The sequence below is a fragment of the Triturus cristatus genome, chromosome 3_1 (genome assembly GCF_964204655.1).
Source record: "Triturus cristatus chromosome 3_1, aTriCri1.1, whole genome shotgun sequence".
Taxonomy (NCBI): domain Eukaryota; kingdom Metazoa; phylum Chordata; class Amphibia; order Caudata; family Salamandridae; genus Triturus; species Triturus cristatus.
This window is the reverse complement of record NC_140583.1, coordinates 274,055,143-274,061,142: the sequence shown is the minus strand read 5'-3', so window position 1 is coordinate 274,061,142 and position 6,000 is coordinate 274,055,143.

Sequence of the window (6,000 nt, the reverse complement as noted above, 5' to 3'; positions counted from 1 at the left end):
GTGACGTGCTGCTGCATGGTCCAGACCCATATTTAATTAACCACAGGCGTGGTCCTCCTGCTTCAGGTTGGGTTAATTCGATGACGTATCCCTGAGTGGACTGGAGTGTGCAGTATGGCGACTGTTCCCCCTGTTGTGGCTTTTGTAGTCGATGGCCCACCTTTTGCGCAGGTGGCCAAATGGAAAGACTGGCTGGAGCTCCTCAAGAACTACTTCGCTGCGGTGGGCCTGAAGCAGGAGCGCCAACGACCCATGTTGTTGCACCTGGGCGATCCTGCGATCCACAAGTTGGGTAAATCAGTAGTGGAGGCTGGTCCGTCCCACACCTACACTACACTCCAAGCTGCACTCACCTCGCACTTCGAACCTCTAGCCAATCCAGATTTTGAACGCTTTCTATTACGCCAGGCACAGCAGCTCCCCGAGGAATCGGTAGACACATTCTATGCCCGCTTAAAGGAACTGGCAAGCATGTGCACGTTGCCGGAAGTGGACGATGAAATAAGAGCACGGTTCATTCAAGGGTGCTCGTCCATCAAGCTGCGAGAAAACATACTCCAAACCCCAGGAATCTCCATGGCAGACATCTTGACGATGGGCCGGTCCAAAGAACTGTCGAAGGTGCGTGCTGCGCACATGGAAGCTGCCCTCCAACGACAAGTAAAGATTGAACCTGTGGATGCGGTGACAGCCGCATCCCCTACGAGACATTCCCCGAGGAAGCCAGAACGCAGCAAGCCACCATCCACAACCAGGACATGCTATATGTGCGGGGGAACTTACCCTCATCAAGGACCGTGCCCTGCTCAAGGGAAGAGATGTTCATTGTGTCGCAGGCTAAACCACCTGGCAAAGGTGTGTCGCTCAGCTGGGCAAAGACAACAGCAAGGCCGACATGTCAACGCCGTGGATACCCCGAATACAGGAGAAGATGAAGATGACATGGATGACGATGATGTGGAGGGGGCAGTCCACGTCATTCATGCCCTGCAGCCGAACGGACGCCCCAAGCGGTGAATCCCAAAATGCAGCGTAAGTGTTGCTGGACACCCAATACAGGCGATGATCGACACAAGTGCCTCCATAAACATTATGGAGCAGTCCATGCTAAGGGCGCTTCCAATACAGCCGACCCTGCGACCAACTTCCACACAGGTTTTTGCGTATGGCTCCACGACGCCTCTTTCTTTGGCCGGCGTATTCACAACGAACATCTCACACGAGTCAAGATCCACCCGCACCAAAGTCTATGTCACTCAGGAAGGGTCTGGGATGCTACTAAGCTGCCGCACGGCGGAGCACTTACAGCTGGTAGCCTTTGCATTCGCTGTACACCAGGAAGATGTGGAATCTTTAGTGGAAGAGTTAAAATCCAATATTTCTTTATTTCGGTATTTCACCATCAAATCCCTCTTCGAAGGCATAGGGTGCCTCAAGGACCATATGGTGCGGCTCCACGTGGATCTGTCTATCCAGCCGGTTGCTCTCAATCACCGACGAGTGGCTTTTAATCTGCGGCCAAAAGTCGAAGAGGAGCTAAGGAAACTAGAGGCAGCTGACATCATTGAGCGCCTGGAGGGTACGACTCCCTGAGTGTCTCCTATCGTGATAGCCCGAAAACCTAAGCAACCAGGTGAGATCAGGATCTGTGTCGACATGGGCCTACCGAACCACGCGATAAAAAGAGAACGCCATCTCACCCCTACGGTAGAAGACATAGTCGCTGAAGTCAGTGGTTCGCAGTGGTTTTCAAAGATAGATCTATGGGCGGGCTATCACCAGCTACTGTTAGACCCTGAATCGAGAGCCATCTCCACTTTCTCCACACGTGGGACTGCGCAGATACAAGCATCTCAGTTTTGGTGTCTCCAGTGCGGCGGAGGTTTTTCAAGACACCATTAGAGAGGTGCTCTCTGGCCTCAGAGGAGTCATAAATGTCAGTGATGATATTTTGGTACATGCCCAAACACTAGAAGAACACATGGACTGCCTCCACGACTTCTTCCAGAGACTGCAAGACAGCGGCCTCACCCCACATCGCGAAAAATGTGCGTTCCTCCAGAAGGAAATAGCTTTCTTCGGATACCACTTCTCCAAGCAAGGAGTGTCAACTGATCCTGCAAAAGTCTGTGACATCCAGACCGCACCCGCCCCTACCACCGTGACTGGTGTGAGAAGCTTCCTGGCATGGTCACATGCTGCAGCCGATTCATCCAGAACCTAACAGAACTAACTGCGCCATTGCGAGACCTCACGAAGAATATCACCACTTGGGAGTGGGGTCCTGTACAAGAAAAAGGTGCCCTCTCAGCGGAGACCACGTTAGTCTATTTCAACCCGGCGTACGAGTCGGAGCTGCCAGTCGATGCCAGCCCCATCGGACTCGGGCAGTACTATCCCAAAAGCAGCCGGACGGGGAGTGGGTCCCAGTAGCATATGTAAGCTGTGCTCTAACAGACACTGAACAAAGATATTCACACATCGAAAAAGAAGCAATTGTGATCTAATGGGGGTGCCGCCACTTCCATCTGTACCTGTATGGTCAAACGTTTACCGTCCACATAGACCACAAACCACTGATTCCACTCTTCATGGGAGTCTCATCAAAACCACCACCAAGGATTGAAAAGTGTTTCCTGCAGCTAGAAGAATACCAGTTCAATGTGGTCTATCCCTCAGGAACACATAATCCAGCCAATTTTCTGTCCAGGGATGCGAGGCCGGTGACCAAGGAGGAAAGCAAAGCGGAAAAGATTGAGGAATATGTGAGACTGGTGGTGGAGCGTTCTCGCCCCCGTCCCATCTCGCTGGAAGACATCGTAGAAGTAACCAAAGCAGATGGGAGCTGGGAGATGGCGATCTCTGCGGTAGTATCAGGGAAATGGCACTTTCTACTTGACAATCTGTCATGCAGGACTGAAGAAGCACAAACGGCCCTCAAGGCTCTACATAATGTCCGCACAGAATTGGCCACTTCCCAAGAAGGATGCTTAACGAGAGGGACCCGGCTGGTCATTTCCCGAACACTGCAACAACAAGTGGTGGATCTGGCACACATCGCTCACGGCTGCTCAGCAGGGTGTGGTTCCCTGATTTGGACAGCATGGTAGAGCAGACAGTCTGATCTTGCTCCCTATGTCAAGCGGTTGGCCCAGCTGAACCACCGGCACCGATTGTGACAGAAGATGTACCACCTCACCCCTGGCACAGAGCAAGTGCCGACTTCGGGAGTCTACCTAATGGGAGGCACATGCTCGTTATCGATGATTTTTCAAAATATCCGGAGGTGGAGACTCTAGAATCAATCACCGCGAGCAACACAATACCACGGATAGAGAAAACCATGGCCACCCATGAACTTATTCGAGAACTACGCACGGACAATGGCCTGCCGTTCTCTAGTCACAAATTCACTGACTACCTCCAATCCCGAGGTGTTCGACATCACAAAATCACACCTCGGTGGACCCAAGCAAATGGGGAGGCAGAGCGTTTTATGCGCACCCTTAACAAAGTCCTGAGGATAGCTGTTGCCCGAGAACAGAATGTGGAATGTGCCCTGTACACATTCCTGAAAGAGTACCGTTTGACACCTCACTCCACAACCATGGTCAGCCCTGGGTCGCTATGCATTCACCGGATGGTGGAGGATGTCATCCCTCATGTGACTCCATCCTCTAGTCTTAGTAATCAGGTTGTCGAATGGCTTCAACAACGACGGATCAAGAATGATCACATTTCCCGGCGACGGCGTGCAAAGAGATGGACTCTGTCAGTCGGCGATTTGGTGTTAGTTAGGAATTGACATCCATGAGGAAAGTTCTCACTCTCGTTTGAGCTGGACCACTGGGTCATCCAGGCAATAAAAGGCACGATGATAACTGCTAGGAGAGATGGTGAAACAATCACAAGGAACATTTCACATTTCAAGACGTATCAACATCCTGTGTCTCCCAGCGAAGGGACGCTAGATCCTGATGAGGTCGAATCCACGGTCTAGCCTGCACCTAAAAGCATCGTGCTGCCCACACGGCAAGAACTGTCTCCATCCGAGTTTTGTTGCGGCAGTTCCTCGAGGATGTCCCACGCGGAAGACTGTCGAGAAAGGGATATACGTTGCGGAGGTATCACCTCCGGACCAATCCTGCGGTGTCGTCTCGACTGAGAGGTTTCGTATTGGATTAAATGTTCTTACATGGACAATGTTCATTTTCCCATGTTATGCATCGCTCATTATTTTCTCTCTCTATATCTCTCTTTTTCTCTATCCTGTCTCTTATGTTACGCTAGATGTTTTTTGTTGTCAACCAATTTGTGGTAAAGGAGGAATGTTATGTTGTGGGGATCACCCATATCGGCTCGCTATTGAAGGGGTATCCTCCACGCCCACCTCTGTGTGTGAATAACTTGGTACAGCCCAGAGCAGAAGCTGGGAAAAGTAATAAAGTATAGGTCATGACCGGACATCCGGGTCAGACCGAGTTTCATACCAAGAGAGTGTTGGTGTCTTCTTCAATTACCCCTGCTGATAATTACATTTATCAGGCCGCAGTTGGTAATCAGGGAGCCCCCCACCCCCGGGCACGCAACACCATTCATGTTCATAGCCCTCCCTGAGCAAGAATACAAGAGCCGGGCCTGGTGGAGTCTTGGCCTCAGATAACCCAAAGACTTAAGAGGGCAGCGGGAAGTAACAGGTGCACAAAAAAATATTTTGGCAAACCAGAAACTCAGGAAAAAGCAACGGTTGACAACTGTGTTTAAAGCATGGAAAATCAAATGGCCAAAATTGGAGAGGTCTCTGAGGGAGTCAGGATCAGGGCTCCACCAACCTGAGAATCGAGTAATATGTACAGAGGACGCAATGGTGAAACAAGATTAATTTAAGGGGGAGGGGGGCAAATGTATTGTTGAAGCTATTTAGCTGGGTTAAAACCCTGCAGAAAACACAGCGTAGAGCCCAAATATAGGTTTTAGAATTTTCAAAGATGGGGTTAGGCACATCAGTCAGAGAAAATGGAGCAAGTTTCTTAAAGAATATTTTATTACTGGCTGCTAATGAGATTCAAGCATAATCTGAGCCTCCTATCCCAGTGGCGGCTCCTCCATAGGGGCGTTTGGGCGCCGCCCCCCTGCTTTCTCGCAGTGCGAGAAGGCAGAAACGTAAATGGTAATAACTACCAATTATGTTTCTGCCTTCTCGCACTGCGAGAAAGAAGAAGTGCCTGGTCGGGGCTGGGCGGTCCTGCTTGAGGGCAGGGGGGGGGAGTGGCTTACCCACTGTTGTGCACAGGGACTGTTTGGTCGGCCCTGGGGCCGATCAAACAGTCCGTATGCACAACAGTGGGCAAGCCACTCCCCCTACCCTTGAGCAGGACCGGCCCACTCTCCCTTTTCTCTATGTAGGCTGCTGCATGCAGCAGCCTACATAGAGAAAATGGCCCAGGTAGGGCGCGATCAGATTCGCCTCGCCACTTCTGATTGGTGGAGGGGAGGGAGGGCGGCTGCGTTTCCCGATGACACAAGGAGAGCTGCAGGCAGCCGGTATTCTGCTGGTGTGAATTCGGCGGCCGCGCCAAGTAATGCTGAAAAAAAAAGGATTCCCGGGCCTCTTGCCAGGAGGCACGCACCAGCCATTTCTTCTGTAACGCTGCCTAAAACAGTGAATTACTAACCAGGAAGTGGGGAGATGTGGCCTAAGGTCCGCAGCTGCTTGGTTGAAAGATGTGGTGGAGAGAGTGGAACAACCTTGTGACCAACCGATGCACTGTTCAGTTTGCAAGAATTATGCTCCGCTCCTGGGACTAGGTGAATAGCAATCCGTTGGTTTCTATTTTTCCCCTCCTATTTCTTACCTTTATTGGTAAGGACACCTTGGTCCTGAATAATCAAATATTTACCGATTACAATGAAAGTCACTGTATGAAGGATAGTAATATGTTTAGATCGGTTTCAGTTACATTGTTAGAGTCCTGGGAAATGGACTTTGGCCTTAGAGCA